The sequence below is a fragment of the Globicephala melas genome, chromosome 9, assembly GCF_963455315.2.
Source record: "Globicephala melas chromosome 9, mGloMel1.2, whole genome shotgun sequence".
Taxonomy (NCBI): Eukaryota; Metazoa; Chordata; class Mammalia; order Artiodactyla; family Delphinidae; genus Globicephala; species Globicephala melas.
This window is the reverse complement of record NC_083322.1, coordinates 28,902,895-28,921,675: the sequence shown is the minus strand read 5'-3', so window position 1 is coordinate 28,921,675 and position 18,781 is coordinate 28,902,895. Positions and strand designations below refer to the sequence as shown.

The following is an 18,781-nucleotide window of genomic DNA, read 5'->3' as shown; positions in this document are numbered from 1 at the left end:
GAAAATGGCAATAGGAACATACATATCGATAATTACCTTACATGTAAATGAATTAAATGCTCCAACCAAAAGACACAGACTGGCTGAATGGTTACAAAAACAAGACCCGTATACATGCTGTCTCCAAGAGACCCACTTCAGACCAAGGGACACATACAGACTGAAAGTGAGGGGATGGAAAAGGTATTCCATGCAAACGTAAAGCAAAAGAAAGCTGGAGCAGCAATTCTCATATCAGACAAAATAGACTTTAAAATATAGACTGTTATACGAGACAAAGAAGGACACTACATAATGAGCAAGGAATCAATCCACAAAGAATATATAACAATTGTAAGTATTTATGCACCCAGCATAGGAGCACCTCAATACATAAGGCAAATGCTAACAGCCATAAAAGGGGACATCGACAGTAACACAATCATAGTAGGGGACTTTAACAGCCCACTTACACTAATGGACAGATCATCCACAATGAAAATAAATAAGGAAACACAAGCTTTAAATGATATATTAAATAAGATGGACTTAATTGACATTTATAGGGCATTCCATCCAAAAACAACAAAATACACTTTCTTCGCAAGTGCTCATGGAACATTCTCCAGGATAGATCATATCTTGGGTCACAAATCAAGCTGTGGTAAATTTAAGAAAATTCAAATCATATCAGTTATCTTTTCCAACCACAATGCTGAGACAGGGAAAAAAATGTAAAATCTACAAACACATGGAAGCTAAACAGTACACTACTTCATAACCAAGAGATCACTGAAGAAATCAAAGTGAAAATAAAAACATACCTAGAAACAAATGACAATGAAAACACGATGACCCAAAACCTACAGGATGCAGCAAGAGCAATTCTAAGAGGGAATTTTATAGCAATGCAATCCTACCTCAAGAAATAAGAAACATCTCAAATAAACAACCTAACCTTACACTTAAAGCAAGTAGAGAAAGAAGAACAAAAAACCCCCAAAGTTAGCAGAAGGAAAGAAATCACAAAGATCAGATCAGAAATAAATGAAAAAGAAATGAAGGAAATGATAACAAATATCAGTAAAAATGAAGCTGTTTCTTTTAGAAGATAAACAAAATTGATAAACCATTAGGTAGACACATCAAGAAAAAAAGGGAGAAGACTCAAATCAATAGAATTAGAAATTAAAAAGGAGAAGTAACAACTGACACTGCAGAAATGCAAAGGATCATCATGAGATTTCTACAAGCAATTCTGTGCCAATAAAATGGACAACCTGGAAGAAAAGGACAAATTCTTACAAAAGCACAACCTTCTGAGACTGAACCAGGAAGAAATAGAAAATATAAACAGACCAATCACAAGCACTGAAATTGAGACTGTGATTAAATATCCTCCAACAAACAAAAGCCCAGGACCAGATGGTTTCACAGGCGAATTCTATCAAACATTTAGAGAAGAGCTAACACCCATCCTTCTCAAACTCTTACAAAATACAACAGAGGGAAGAACACTCCCAAGCTCAATCTACAAGGCCACCATCACCCTGATACCAAAACCAGACAAAGATGTCAGAAAGAAAGAAAATACAGGCCAATATCACTGATGAACATAGATACAAAAATCCTCAACAAAATACTAGCAAACAGAATCCAACAGCACATTAAAAGGATCATACACCATGATCAAGTGAGGTTTATCCCAGGAATGCAAGGATTCTTCAATACATGCAAATCAATCAATATGATAAACCATATTAGCAAATTGAAAGAGAAGAACCATATGATCATCTCAATAGGTGCAGAAAAAACTTTTGACAAAATTCAACACCTATTTATGATTAAAAAAAGCCCCAGAAAGTAGGCATAGAGGGAACCTACCTCAACATAATAAGGGCCATATATGACAAACCCACAGCCAACATCGTTCCCAACGGTGAAAAACTGAAACCCTTCCACTAAGATCAGGAACAAGACAAGGTTGTCCACTCTCACCACTGTTATTCAACATAGTGTTGGAAGTTTTAGCCTCAGCGATCAGAGAAGAAAAATAAATAAAAGGAATCCAAATCGGAAAAGAAAAAGTAAAACTGTCACTGTTTGCAGATGACATGATACTGTACATAGAGAATCCTAAAGACTCTACCAGAAAACTACTAGAGCTAATCAATGAATTTGGTAAAGTAGCAGGATACAAAATTAATGCACAGAAATCTCTTGCATTCCTATACACTAATGATGAAAAATCTGAAAGAGAAATTAAGGAAACATTCCCATTTACCATTGCAACAAAAAGAATAAAATACACTGATGAAAGAAATTGTAGATGATACAAACAGATGGAGAGGTATACCATGTTCTTGGATTAGAAGAGTCAACATTGTGAAAATGACTATACTACCCAAAGCAATCTACAGATTCAAGGCAATCCCCATCAAACTATCAATGGCATTTTCCACAGAACTAGAACAAAAAATTTCACAATTTGTATGGAGACACAAAAGACCCCGAATAGCCAAAGCAATCTTAAGAAAGAAAAACGGAGCTGGAGGAATCAGGATCTTGGACTTCAGACTATACTACAAAGCTACAGTAATCAAGATAGTATGGTACTGGCACAAATACAGAAATATAGATCAATGGAACATAATAGAAAACCCAGAGATAAACCCATGCACGTATGGTCACCTTATTTTTGATAAAGGAGGCAGGAATGTACAGTGGAGAAAGGACAGCCTCTTCAATAAGTGGTGCTGGGAAAACTGGACAGCTACATGTAAAAGAATGAAATTAGAACACTCCCTAACACCGTACAGAAAAATAAACTCAAAATGGATTAAATACCTAAATGCAAGGCCAGACACTATAAAACTCTTAGAGGAAAACATAGGCAGAACACTCTATGGCATAAGTCACAGCAAGATCCTTTTTGACCCACCTCCTAGAGAAATGGAAATAAAAACAAAAATAAACAAATGCGACCTAATGAAACTTAAAAGCTTTTGCACAGCAAAGAAAACCATAAACAAGACGAAAAAACAACCCTCAGAATGGGAGAAAATATTTGCAAATGAAGCAACTGACAAAGGATTAATCTCCAAAATTTATAAGCAGCTCATGCAGCTCAATAACAAAAAAACAAACAACCCAATCCAAAAATGGGCAGAAGACCTAAATAGACATTTCTCCAAAGAAGATATACAGATTGCCGACAAACACATGAAAGAATGCTCAACATCATTAATCATTAGAGAAATGCAAATCAAAACTACGATGAGATATCATCTCACACCAGTCAGAATGGCCATCATCAAAAAATCTAGAAACAATGCTGGAGAGGGTGTGGAGTAAAGGGAACACTCTTGCACTGCTGGTGGGAATGTTAATTGGTACAGCCACTATGGAGAACAGTATGGAGGTTCCTTAAAAACTACAAATAGAACTACCATATGACCCAGGAATCCCACTACTGGGCATATACCCTGAGAAAACCATAATTCAAAAAGAGTCATGTAGCACAATGTTCATTGCAGCACTATTTGCAATAGGCAGGACATGGAAGCAACCTAAGTGTCCATCCACAGATGAATGGATAAAGAAGATGTGGCACATACATACAATGGAATATTACTCAGCCAGAAAAGTAAACGAAATTGATTTATTTGTAATGAGGTGGATGGACCTAAAGACTGTCATACAGAGTGAAGTAAGTCAGAAAGAGAAAAACCAATACTGTATGCTAACACATATATATGGAATCTAAAAAATAAAAAGATGGTTCTGAAGAACTTAGGTGCAGGACATGAATAATGACGCAGAGGTAGAGAATGGACTTGAGGACATGGGGAGGGGGAAGGGTAAGCTGGGACAAAGTGAGAGAGTGGCATGGACATATATACACTACCAAATGTAAAATAGATAGCTAGTGGGAAGCAGCCACATAGCACAGGGAGATCAGCTCGGTGCTTTGTGACCACCTAGAGGAGTGGGATAGAGAGGGTGGGAGGGAGATGCAAGAGGGAGGGGATATGGGGATATATGTATACGTATAGCTGATTCACTTTGTTATAAAGCAGAAACTCACACACCATTGTAAAGCAATTATACTCCAATAAAGATGTTAAAAAAAAAGATAGGAAAAAGTAGTGTTGTATGGTTATGAACCTATGGATTAAACAAAATTAAGTAGGTTTCTTTACTGTAGAACTTCTTTGAACGTTTCAGATACTTATTTAAATGGTGGACTTTCAAAAGAAGAATATGTAGTGTCCAGCATTTCCAAACTTATTTGACATCTTTTTAATGGACTACCTATTGATATTCTTCTGTGGAACAGAGTTGGGCAAACAGGGGTCTAGACTATGGAGAAGACTTCAAGATTATGTTCCTCTCAGCTATCTACTTTTCAGTTTGCTTTCTTAGGGTTGCTATACCTCAGTCTTTTTCCAAGCTGGAAAACAAATTATAGAGCCACACCAAAAATGTTCATGAGGGAGGGAACCAAAACCTAGAGGGAGGTGTGTTTTTGCCTAAGGGTGTGTATGCGGTGTGTGTGTAGTTATGTCCAACTAAATATTCTCACCTTCTTTAGTGTGTGACTCTGTTTTTCCATTTTTCTCTTTCTGACTCTAATATTTTATATAGAAACTAGCTCTTAGAATAAATCATCTTTGAGGGAAAGCTAAGAGTATGAATGATTTTTTCCAGAATATTTATGGTTACCAACGACAATTATTTTTACTTCAAAAAGCACCATAGATTTAATTTTAATGTAGATTTTAATTTTTAAAAGTCTCTATAGGTAACTACATTTTTACTGGTCAGTAAATTTGACTTTTATATGGAGTAAATATATAATAAAAGTTACAAAGTAAAATAAAATTTCTACATTAGGACATGAAAGAATGTATTTTTACTTTTCACTTTTCACGTTAGGTTTGTGCTATTGAATTTTTGCTGTATCTTTTGAAATGTAATTGTGTTACAATTATTGGCATAGCTGTATATTTTGGTTCCACTCTAAACTTAAACGTGGTAAATGACTCATTCATTATTCTGCTATATGCAAAACCCATTTAAAATTTTTTAAACTTCTACGTGTTCATAAAAGTGTAAAATCCTTATGCTGGATCTTTTAACACTGACATTCATTTCAGGAATATATATTCCTACCTGGCTGTCATTTGAAGAGACCTTTGTACATTTAATTGTAATTATATACATGATAAATATCTAGAGAGGTGTCAGTAGGAATGGAGATGATACCATGAGTAGAAAGGGATGTTGCAGAGGTGGAATCTGCAGGATTTGCCCACTTGTCTCTGATTTATCCTTTCTTTGTCCTTCTTATGACACTATTCTGGTTCAGTTCTTGTTACTTGTTGACTCAAATACTAAAATAGTCCCCAGCTTTGTTTCCCTGTATCTGTCTGACTCTTTTCCAGTTCAGTTTTGCAAGCTTGATCTTGATCAACTTAAAGCGCACTCTGTCATACATAGGCTTTGCCAGAAATGCTCCAGGCTGTCCCTCTGATGGTCATTCACTTCTCTCATGTTGGTCCATATGTTTTTTCAGCCTCATGTCTCATTGTTTGTCAGTGTATTTTATGCTTCTGCTAACCTGGCCTATTTACCCTTCCCCAGAGATGCTTCCCAATCCTGTGACACTGTCTGGGGCTGTCCCTTCCACTGGAAACTAAAATGAGTTTATTTGATGTCACGCTAGAAGCTGTAACTTGGATTTAGGTGTAGGAGTTTTGATCCAAGTTGTATAAAAAAGAGTTCTTTAAAGGTAAGAACTGCTCCCAAATAGGTATTATTGACTATCATTTACTACGTGCCAGGCTCTGTTGTAAATGCTTTCGATTTAGTTATAGTCTCTTTAATCCTTACAGCATCCTTATAGATTGAATTCTGCTCTTAGCCCTCGGTTTCAGAGGAGAAACCCCAAAGATCAGAGGGGTTAAAGAAATTGCCCAAGGTCATATAGTTAGTGAGTGGCAAGGCTTGGATTCAGATCCAGTTGTGCCTAGTTCCAAAGTCCATGTTGTATTACGTTGCCTCCTGGCTCCCTCACGGGTGGAGACTTTTCTGTCCCAGGAAGTATTCAAGCATCAACTGGAAATCCATCTCTCAAGGAACAGATGAGGAATTGGATTAGATGATTTTTGAGTTTCCTTGATGTTAATAAAATGAGAAGTCTCGTTGACCCTTGGTGTATTGCAAAGTCCTGTGATTAAAGTACACTGCTGCTGAGGTCGCCTTGTGCCAGGGTGGGCTGGCTTGGTGGGGTTGGGGTGTGGGACCCACAGAAGGAGAAGTGGCCCCAGTCCTTGCCCGTGCCTGTCTACTCGGCTCTGGGCTCTGCAACTGCAGGCCACCACGTCTTCCACTGAGGAGCGGACCTGCCCCTGTGGACTCCAGTGAGGATTCAGACCCCTGGAGCTTGCCGCCCCCGATTGCCTGATTCCAGTTGTCTAGTCAAGTACGCTTTAGGCTCCACTAACATTGGCGGGAACCTTCCTCCTGAGCCCAAAGAGAAAGAATAAACTAGCGAAGCAGGTGCTACTGTCCCCCAGAAAGTGGTATTGGCCTCGTCTGCTGGCAGGAAGAACCGCCCTTTGGAGGATGATGGGGAGAAGCCCCCTTCACACAAACCAGGGATCCTTAGGTGGGATGAGTGAGGGCAAAAGCCTGGAAGCTGGACTGCTGGGTGACCCTTTGGTCTGTTGGTGCCATCTGATTTTTTTTTAGAGTTTGCAACTCCCCATGAGCTAGGGAAAAAAAGGTCAAGAAAAGTTGCCAGAAAATTATGAGGCTGAGATGGAAAGGCACTTACTTTACAAGAAGAAGATAACCCAATGGCCAAGAAGCATATGAAAAGATGCTCAATTCCATCAGTCATCAGGGAAATGCAAGTTAAAATGACAATGAGATACCACTACCAACCCACCACAATGAAAAACACTAAAAGGACTAACAATACAAAGTGTTGGAGAGGACGTAGAGCAAGCTTTCGTTCATACGCTGCTGGGGGGAGTGTCAAATGTTTGCCCGTTTTGGAAAAAGTTGCCAGTATTAGTATAACTAACATACAGCTAACATCCTATGACACAGCAATCCTGCTAACTGCGTACCCAAGATAAATGAAGTCATAGTTCCATCAAAAGATATATCCAAGAAATCTTTTTTTTTTAACTTTTAAAGCATTTTATTTTTTAGAGCAGTTTTAAGTTTACAATAAATGAGAAGAAGGTACAGAGATTGCCCACATACACCCAGCCCCACATATACATAGCCTCTCGTTATCAACATCACTCATCAGAATGGTACATTTTTTACCAGGGATGAACCTGCATTGACACATCATAATCACCCAAAGTCCATAGTTTACCTTAGGGTTTACTCCTTGTGTTATACATTCTGTGGGTTGGGACAAATGTATAATGACATGGATCCAACATTGTAAAATCATACAAAGTATTTTCACTGCCCTGAAAATCTTCTGTGCTCCACCTATTAATCTCTCCCACTGCCTGCCAACCCCTGGCAGCTACTGATTGTTTTTCATTGTCTCCATAGCTTTAGCTGTTTTAGAATGTCATACAGTTGGGATCATACAGTATGTAACTTCTCAGGTTGGCTTCTTTCACTTAGTGATGCATTTAAGTTTCCTCCACATCTTTTCATGGCTTGATAGCTCTTTTCATTTAAGCACAAGAAATCTTCATATCAGTTTTATAAAATCTAAAAGCTAGAAAAAGTTCAATAAGAAAAGAGATAAACAAATTCAGTGTAATACTTTTGAGACATTTAAAAATAAATTAACTATTGATACACACAAACATGGGTAAACCTCCAAAACATTATGTCGAGAAAAAGAAGCCAGACATAAAAAGACGTACTATAATTCATTTACATGAAGTTTAAGAACAGTCAAAACTAACCCGTGGTGATAGAAATCAAAATAGTTGTTACCTAGAAGGTGTGGGAGCTTCTAAGCATGAGGAAACTTTTTGGGCAAATGTCCTATATCTTTTTTTTTTTGCGGTACGTGGGCCTCTCACCGCTGTGGCCTCTCGCGTTGCAGAGCAGAGGCCCCGGACGCGCAGGCTCAGCGGCCATGGCTCACGGGCCCAGCCGCTCCGCGGCACGTGGGATCCTCCCGGACCGGGGCATGAACCCGCATCCCCTGCATCGGCAGGCAGACTCTCAACCACTGCGCCACCAGGGAAGCCCATGTCCTATATCTTAATCTGGGTGGTGGTTACATATATAACCAGGTGGTGTATAGATATATAAAAATTTAATTGTGCACTTCAGATTTGTGCAATTAACTGTGTATAATACTTATAAGTATGTTTGGCTATATATAAATTATGTATACTAAATATAAATTATACCTCAATAATATAAGAATAATACATTAGTGGGGAAGTATGTAATATATTCCAAGACATGCCTCCCTTCTCAAATATACTGATCAGAAAGAAGTTAATTATCATCCAATTAACTTGGGCAATAGGTTATATTAGGAATGTGTTACTATAATATCAAGAAAAATATTAGAAAATTCTTGTGGGATATATCCTACAGATGATTGCAGAAAAGTATTTCAGTCACTTATAAGAGTCCTTTCCAGAAGGTCTTAATTTAAAGTTTAATGGGTGGTCCATCCGCAGTACTCTAGTATATAAAATGGAGAAGTGTCTAATAAGTACTACTATTTTTTTAGCCTTCCTTTTAGAAACCATAAAATGAATGAAAAGATTATGAATGAATAATGTGGATTATTTTAGACACTTAACTAGGCATGAGAGGCCTTGGGAACTGGTAGGATTCAATAGCAGAGGTAGGATTTTCTCACCATGGGCTCCAGTTAAAATTCTAATCAGAGACCTTTCCCTTATTTATCTTTTATGCTTAATCTCCTTAGAGTCTTTAGGTTTCATGGCAAACTGATGCTATGATGAGGTGTAGAATACAAAAAGTGAGGGATAACATTTCTAATCTTCTATCAAATTTTTGGCCTTCCAAATTGTTCTTTTTCTTTTTTTTTCCAACAACTATAGTGCCTTCGTTATATTTTTAAGTTTGAAATCCAGATTTGAACTACTGCACATTAAATGATAGACTGTTATACATGTATTTGATCCCCCAAAGCCTATACATGGCAAGCTAAAAGGAAATGGATTAAACCTTAATTATATTTTATTTGTTGGTTAAGAGGAAAAATTATAATTCCTCCTTACATTTCAAATTAAATTTTGGCCTAATGGACTCCATTATTAAATGTTAAATAAACATAAAAAGCAGTCCACCTTCACGTAACCAAAAGAGGAGAATCCAATTTGCAGTTAATCAAGTTTCCTAATTTCTCCTTCCCCCATTCTCTCACCTTCTGGACATCAACTATTCATCTTCTTATTTAACCAAAAGACTAACAGTGAAGAGGAAAGCAAATATAAGGCATACCCGTCAATTAAAAAATCAGTTACTATGACAATTTGGTGAATAATAAGATAATTTAATTAATTTGTGAATACACATTCCATTATTTACATAATCAAACATTTTAAGTACCTACTTAGCCATAATTAACTATTTGAGTTTAGTGTCTATTTCTAATTATATCGCCAGTTGGAATTTGCGTATGGTAGCTGTAGAGGCAACTCTTAGTTTAGTTATTATCAGTGAAGGAGAAAGGGCTAATTAACATGACTGATATAAAGCAACCAGATTTGGATCAAGGCTTCTCCACCTCAGCATTATTGATATTGTGGCTGGATGATCTTCATTCTGGGGAGCTGTTTTGTGCACTGTAGGATGTTGAGCGGCATCCCTGGCCTCCATCCACTAGCTTTCCAGTAGTACGCCCCTCCCCAGGCAAAATCAGCCCCTCAGAGGACATCTTTGAGAATCAGTGAGAACCACTGATGTGTATCAATAAGACGTCCTGCTTTTCTACTTTCTACTAGTAAAGCTAGTAACTCTGTAGTGGATTTACTAGAGGTATGAATAGTTTAAAGGTAATCCCTCAAAGTTGAATGTTGAAGAATTATTCTTATCTACCTTCATCCTTGTATTTTTAATCATTTCTGTAGTCAGTGATAGGACTCTGAGAGCTCTTTATTCTACTCATTAATTTGCCATCTTTTCTGTCTAATGTAATTATAATCAGAAGTATGCATTCAATTATAGAAAACATGATTCTTAATGAAACATAAAAAGTCAAATAACTTACCTAGACTATTTCATGTTGATTTATCCATAAATAGCATAATGTTTTGCTGTTAGGGAGAAAGATTTAGATAGTAATAAGCTGTTATTATTGCTGGAATATGTCATGCATAGGAATTAAGAAGATATATTTATGTTCTAAGGAAATTAAAATACATATGGGGAAATATTTCTTTTAATATCTCCTTCCAAATCAAAAAGTTTTGACATAGATAACAATAGAGCATCCACAGAAATTGATTTGCACTGATGATCTGTGGTCTCATATACATTTTGCCTCCAAAGTGTTGTGCCAGATAGAGTCATAAATAAAATCTGCAGAAAGGTCATAGGGCAAAACTGTAGGAGACTACATTTCATGGATCCATTTGCTAGAAGCAGCTTTCATTTTAAAATACATTTCAATTAATAAAGAAAGGGAAAATACCAAGGAAAGAAAAAATACCATTTAAAAGAATGATGCGTCCAGCATTTAGCTACCCATTTAAAACTGGTATTTGCTGCTTTATTTTACAAAAACACTAATTAGCAATCTAGATGCTGAGTTATTAAATGATGTGTGAATGACTCCAGTTATAGCATTTGGAAATGCTTTATAAAATGTTCCCATTTATTTTTTTGTACATTTCCAACAACACATAAGGACAATTATAAAACACCTCATATGATAGTTGTCTAATGTGTTAGCAAATGTCCATAATAAAAGAAGAGACTAGCATCTAGCAATGACTGCTTAATAAAATTTGTGCGATTCCAAAGTTGTAGTATCGTTGAAATACTCATTTTAGTGGTTTTTAGTTACCTTGTTTACGTCAGTATACCAGAGGAATGCGACTTAATTTTTCAACAGTAGAGTCTGTGTTGTAGTGAAATGCTCCCAACCAGCAACTGTTTAAGTATCTGCTCTGCACTCTGCTCTTAGAAATTTGCCATGTGCTATAGGGGAAGACACGGACAGCAGCAGCCGCAGAAGGAGGAGGAGGAGTTGTGCAACATTTATAGAACTTTTATTATGTGCCAGGCATCATGTTAAGCACTTTTCCTTCCTACCTTACTTAGTGTTCTCCACAACCCTAAACAGATGATTTTTTTATCCCCTCCCTTTTTTTAACATACGAAGAAACTAAGACTTTAGAATAGTTAGAACAGTTAGAAAGTTTGTTCAGGCTTTCTACATAACATATGTAATTAGTGGCAAAGGTGGGATTTGAATACGGGTCTGAGGCAATTCTATCCCCTTAATCATTACTCTGGACCATAGAATCTAAAGCCCTCCTCACACTTACAATCTAATTGACCTTTTGGGGAAGCTCTCATTCGGCGAGAATTCAACTTGTTAAAATTTAGTTAACTAAATTTGTTTCTGTGGTCACGTACAGTGATAATTTTTATAATGTCTGGAGTCACTGCAAAATTCTGAGGTCTTCATAATCTTTATTTGGTGAGTAATATCAGATAGCAGAGTCTTCCCATTGAGAGTCTACCTATGAGGAAAGTTTTAGAGCTAATATCTAATATTTTACTAGACACCTTATATATCCTAATATCTGACTATGTTGGTATCCAATATTTAAATCAGGTTATAATAGTTTACATATTAGAATTCTACTTAGCCAGAATACTATTATTGCTACTCATTGTTAAAATGATTTCTAGTGCACAGGCTTTTTTTTTAATGTTATGCTTGATTACAGAATTAGAACAATTTCCAATTAATCGCTTTCACTGTTTAACACACCTTACTACCTTATTGTTTCTATTAAAATATCCACAGTACATTTTTTCAAAACTTAAAGAAAAACTTTGTTCACGCGTACTTTATAACAGTGAGAAGGCTGTGCTGTGGAGCTGACAATTTGACAATGCTTCAGTGACACAGTCATCAAGGGGAAAAAAATCCCTTTCAGACTCTTATTTAATCTTCACAAGCAGATTAGATAATGTAGCTAATTTTTATTATCTACTCCACCCTACCCCCTTCTCCGAGGAAACTAAGTCTTAGGCTATTTTATATTTTAATATTTATTTATACATTAATTAATTTATTTCTATCTTTTTTAATTTATTCATATCTTATATTTATTATAGTTATTTAGATTTTATATTAAATGCTGTATATTTTGGTGATATTTCTCAAGGGCATCATGAACAGTTTCTTCAAGGGTAAATTTCCACCTCTGATGACTTCCCATGATATCTCTCTGCCTTTAATGAGTGAAAATTAAGTAGGCTCCTGAATGCTTTGATCGAATACTGCACTTAGTTTTTAAACATGTAGAAAAGAATGTCTCCTTTGTAAATGTCAGAATATTCTCTTGCTCTATAAATAGGATGAGAGTCACTTTTCTCTGTGGAAATTATTTTATCAGGGCAAACTGCATCTTAACAAAGCATCTCAGGCCATTTTCCTAACCTAGTGGTTAAAAGCCGTGGACTCCAAGGCTTATGCTTATAATCACCGTCAGAGAAGCCTGACTGTGGTCCCGGCTCTGCTTCTAACTGCCCTCATTGGCTGTGTCTCCTAGTGCAAGGCTTACAAGCTCCCCTAAGCTTCCGTTTTCTTATCTTTAAGAATAGAACTAGTAATAGAACCTATCTTATAGCACCAGTCTGAGGATTCAACTAGATAATTAATGCAGAGTTCTGCCACAAGTCTAGTACATGATCAAGTGCTCGGTCAAGGTTGAATAAGCATCATCGTCGTCATCACCATCATGAAAACTCCTGGTCCCGATGCCCCTTAGGGCTTACCTGCAAGTGTATAGAGAAGGAGATGAGGGAAGAAAGAGGACAGTAAAAGAAGTAGGAGCCTGTGGTACCGAGAAATTCTGGAATTGTAAAGGAATCAGGACAGGAATGATGAGTTGGGAGTTAGAAAGGACAGTGAGCGACCTGGGCTGTTCCACACGGTTGCATGCCTGAGGTTCATGGGTCCTGGCACTTTTGCCTTTGTGGACCCCTTCTTTCAGGAAAAAAAATACTTAAAATTGTATTTTACCACTGTGTTGATATAACGATGAATATATTAATATTCATCTCTATAAAGACTCATCTCTATAGAGAATAGAGACTTTTCTTGGACCTAAAATTTCATTTTTTTTCTTCTAAATTTAAAGGAGATTCAGATGTTTTCCTGGACTGCTAAAAGTAGTTTGTGCTGTAGGCATGGTTGCCACTGCGCCTGGTAGAGAACTGGCTCTTGTCTTCTACTTCCCTCTGCAGGATCTGCAGCAGAGGCATCCATTTCCTTAGCAATGACCTCAGTTGTAGGCACTCTTTCAAGTCTTCTTAAGTGCCCTTGACTTCAGCACTTAGCCTCCTGCAGTTGTTTCATGTTCTGTGTGCTAAGCCTGCGCAACCCTTTACCGGCGTTCTTCATGAGCCCATGTAGCACCCAGGGGAATGATCTGCTATTTTCACGAGCAGTTTGCACACCCAGACGTTCTGAACGCAGAGACTACCTCAGTGCCCAGTAAGCCTTCACAGACACCAAAGGCTTGGGAATTTTGTGTAACATTGTTTTCTTAAAAAGCAGGCAAAGACGAGAGGAGTGTGTTCTTTAATTCACGATCTCTTTTAGTGCTTCTATAAATTATCTTTCTGAGTTGGTGAAAACGAGTTATGTTAAACACTCACCTCTGAGTTAATGTAACTTATGGTCAGACAAATTACCGCTTAAATAAAAACGTTTGCTCAGCACATCTGTTTCTCCATGTTTCTCCAAGTCACATCTGCTTCTTTTACAAGAAGAAACAAACTTTTACTACCGTTAGCGCAGCAGCGCCAAGACCCTGTGGAAGAGAATCGGGTCTTCCTGGCTTCCAACAGCATCCAGAGGTTTCCCTGAGTGCAACCTTCTGCTGTATACAGTCATGATCGTTTGAAGTTTATGTTTTGACATTCTAAGAATTAGTCTTCTAATTTCAGAATTATTGGACAGGGAAATAGAAAAAGAAAAAACCTGGGAGGTTTTTAAATAAAATATTCTGTTAGACTTACCGCATTTCAAATGTGACATTTGAAACTTTGAAGGAGGTTTAGTTAAAAGAGAAGCAGATAAACAGAGTCCTTTTTTGATAACTCCAATTCCTAAATACCCACTTTGGGGGCTTTAATGGCTCCAGAGGATCCCTAGATCTTTAATTTCTCCTTCTCCATTTCCTTACCCATTTCTCAAGTCCAGATTAACTCTAGCAAAGTTACACACCAGAATAGCGAGGGTGGTAGTGAGAGAGAGGAGAGACCTTGGGTATTAGGGTGAGCAGTTTTATAAGTCCTCCTCCCACTCCAAAGCAAGTCTAGAACATGACTTATTTTTAAAAAGACATTTTTGGCTTCATCAAACAACAGAGCTTGGCTCTGTATAAGACAAGGAAAGATGTCTCTTTGTATAAGACATAAGACAAGATGTCTCTGAGCCAGTGATTCTTCATCTTTTGGAGGAAGCAGGTACGCTTTTGAATATCTCATGAAAGTTTTGACCCTTTGTCTCAAGGAATAATGTACAATCACAGCCAATGCTGTGTACAATTTCAGAGATATGAAAAAGCCCAGGTTAAAAAAAACTCTTATTCTAGTAACTCATAATCTGAAGCAGAAGATCCCTAGCAGCAACAAGCATAATAAGGACAGTTTCATTTCTGGCATAAATGTACATGATTGTAATTCAGTTTATTGAGCACCTACTTTGTCCCAGCAACTGTGCTATTGCCATATATTATTTGATTTATAGTCCTAATGATAAAGAAATTAGTTTCTATATAACAATAGTACATTTTGGAATTATGTGTAGTCTTTCAATGATCTCTGTGAGCACAGAGAATCAGCAATTATTATAGTTTTCAGAGTGCCACCAAATCTAATATTGCCTTAGAAATAAACATCTGTGCAGCGCTTCCTCACCGTTGCTTTCTGCTCCCGGGCTCAGAAAGTGGTTGTGAGTTGTAGGTCGTGGTGGTCCAGGGGACGAAATTTAATAATACGTCATTTGGGCAGTTACAGTTGTCCTCATTAGTCAAAGCCATTGCTTTGCTTTCTTTCAGCAGGCTATACCAGATTGGTTTTTTGTTCAAAGAAAGGTTGGCCCCATGTCTCAATTAGGTGATGTGGAGAAAATTTCCACATGCAATTGACCAACTCTAACCTTTCCTTCCATAGGCGTGTGTTGTAGGAACAAGAATGAGGGATGGGGTATTTCTTGCAGGCAGTTTCACCGATTGCAGAACTACAAGCTGGTTTGACACATGTTCCCTCGAGGCAGAGTTAGGACCCCTGGCTGCCTGACATATTTAATTTCTTTTGAAAATCCTGCTAATTTGTCTTTCTTTTTTTCTTTCTTACCCACATCCTTTTTTTTTAGGCAGGACTAATGAGTTTAAAACACTGAGCATGACCTCACTCTTCAAAGTCCATCAGACCTCTCCACCCCACTGGCCCCCCGACTCTTCAGAACCTCATTCTTCAGCAATGTGGTGCAGACTTTCACTGACTTTGGGGGGTTTTTCACCTCCTCTGCCTCCCCTCCCTCTCACCTCCCAAATGCTTCAGGATGATCTTTCCAGACCTAATGATTTGGAAAATAAATTTTGCATGTGGAATTCTTGACCTGATAGGTTATTTTAAAATTAAATTCCTGATAAAGTTAAGAGAACCAGATTTCAAAGGTTTTAGAAATAACAGGGAGGGAAACATTTTCTTTAAGTGAAATAACCTCTCTTAAATACTTTCATCAAAACATTATTTATGCTGTCTGGATTTGAGTTGCAGTTCGTCACGTGCGTGTTTGGAGACCTTATGAAAGTTTCTCATCTGTCATGGATATGACAGTATTGACCCCATCAGGTGGTTTTAAGGAAAACCTGAGTTAATATCGTGAAGAGCTTCAAATAGTGCTTGGGCACAGGAGGAGCTCAGTATACGGATTTGCAAAAGAGAGATAGGCAGATAAATATGTCTTCAGGTTGGTAAAGGAGGAACGTTTAAAACAGGCTTTATGTTTTTCTATTGAGGTCTAGCAAAATGATTTGGAGATTTTTAAATTGCTTATATTTAAATTTTGATTTAACAAGATGTAAACATGTGAAGGGCTTTGCAGAACAACCCGCCTGTGCTAAATTATACTATAAATTTTGTAGTGAAGGTGCTAAACCAAAATTCCAGAATTGAGTGTAAAATTTGCCCTGAACATGTGTTTTAATTTTGATAGTTGCATGATTAATTTTGTATGTCATCTTGTTAGCAATCTCAGCTGAGAAACTGAGAATTCAAGAGTTTTCAACAAAAAAGAGGGGAAGTATTTCTTTGCCAAACATGGCAATATCTTTCTGGTGGATTCCATTAACGATAACGAACTCAATGTTCCCTGTGCCATTTTTACAAATGAACAGCAAAGGACAAAGATTATACCTTTGTGTCATCAGGCACAAGGTATAACCATAATTTAGTATTTTAGTATGTATAATCTCTTTTTAAAAGAAGGACTGTCATTTTGAGAGCCATCGTTTCAAAAGACGATAAACTTATTTATACCTGATAATAATCTAAATGAGAAAGCAAGTCTCATTCTATATACACATCATAATTTCAACCCAAACTGCTAAACTTTCCCCCACTTTTTAAAAATCAGAATTTGTTCCAAATGACTTTTGGATATTTCCCAAATGTTAATACATCTTTACAGTTTAGAAATTTGTCTCTTTTGAGAATACTTCAGATGCATAGTATCTAACATTTTTTCCACCACTTATTGTGTGCCCGGGCGTATTCTAATTGCTTTACATTTATTAACTGAATTCTCAAAGCAAAACCCTTAGAAGGTAGACACTTTGATAATTTCTATTCCATAGATGGAGAAATGGAGGCCCAGAGAACTTGCCCAAGGTCACATAGCTTAGAGTAGCAGAGTCTGTTTTTGAACCCAGGCAGCCTGGTTCCAGAACTCTGCTACTTGACCAGCTATGCTCTTAGGCACTCCACTCCACTCCAAAAGTAGATTGCTGAAATAAGTATATGTTTTCCAAAATGCTTTGGCCCCAAATGTTAATTTGTAGGTTATTGTTTGGATCATGTAGTCATTTTTTTTTTCTATAAAAGAAAGTTTACAAGTGAGATTAGGTTACAGGGAACCTTCAGAAATCCTCTTTGTCAGTTATATCTCAGTAAAACTTGGGAAAAAGTCTTCTTAACTGAGGATATCATAGCGGGGAAGGGCTTCAGGGGCCAAAGCTGTAAATGAGGCAGATGCCAGTGGAAGGGAGTGTGAGTAGCTGAGTACGTCTCTAGCTGTAGGACTGACCAGTAGCTCTGTGGGCAGGAGTTATATTCATTTTTATGACATTTGTGAATCTTGTGTTCCAACATCACATTAAACTTTATTTTTTTAATTTATTTATTTTTAATGGTGTGTTAGTTTCTGCTGTATAACAACGTGAATCAGCTATACATATACATATATCCCCATAAACCCTCCCTCTTGCGTCTCCCTCCCACCCTCCCTATCCCGCCCCTCTAGGTGGTCACAAAGCACCGAGCTGATCTCCCTGTGCTATGCGGCTGCTTCCCACTAGCTATCTATTTTACATTTGGTAGTGTATGTATGTCCATGCCACTCTTTCACTTCGTCCCAGCTTACCCTTCCCCCTCCCCGTGTCCTGAAGTCCATTCTCTACCTCTGTGTCTTTATTCCTGTCCTGACCCTAGGTTCTTCAGAACCATTTTTTTTTTTTTTTAGATTCCATATATATGTGTTAGCATACGGTATTTGTTTTTCTCTTTCTGACTTACTTCACTCTGTATGACAGACTCTAGGTCCATCCACCTCCCTACAAATAACTCAATTTCATTTCTTTTTATGGCTGAGTAATATTCCATTGCATATATGTGCCACATTAAACTTTAGAGTTGGGGGGGTCTTGGATGTCTAACTCCTCACCCTGGATACAGATAAAACTCAATAACTTGCCAAGGCTTATAGTCAATAAATTACCAAGGTTCATTGCCAGTCAGTGCAGAGTGAGGATGAGAACCCGTGGGCTGGTTATCAAACCTCCTGGCAGTGAGTAGTTGTACCCTATGTAGAAGAGCTGTTGGAATCCAGACCTAGACACGGTTCCTGAGTTCCTTGAGCCAGTTCTCCATCCTTAAGAAAGTCTTTAATGCAAAATTGCTATCTCTAAATTTATCAAATGAATGATCGATTGCAAATTTACCAACCATTCTCCTCGAATAAAAAGAGGTCTCTATTTCTTCTTTAGAATATGTACCCTACTATTCCACACCCTTATTTGTTAAGTCTTTTGGCATCCTCTTGATATTAAAAAATATATCCTCTTGATGAAAGGAAGGCATTATATTTAGAGGTAATATAAAGCATTATTTTAAAAAAATCCTCTCTCAGTGATGTCTCCAAAGATGAGACTTACTTTGGTAATCTGCAAATCTTCAGTAGTCAGTGAACAAATACATTTGTCTGTGTCAATACTGGCACAGAATGAAAAAATAATGATTCGTATAAAGCCCCCAAAATAGCACGCACTGCCTGGGACTCTCTGGCATCCTCTTT

At 37.4% G+C, this 18,781-nt stretch overlaps 1 protein-coding gene across 1 annotated transcript in view; it reads left to right on the top strand.

Moving 5' to 3' along the window:
- CPED1 (cadherin like and PC-esterase domain containing 1) overlaps positions 1–18,781 on the top strand; it is a 301,545-nt gene that overhangs the window by 146,461 nt on the left and 136,303 nt on the right. The window lies entirely within an intron of this gene.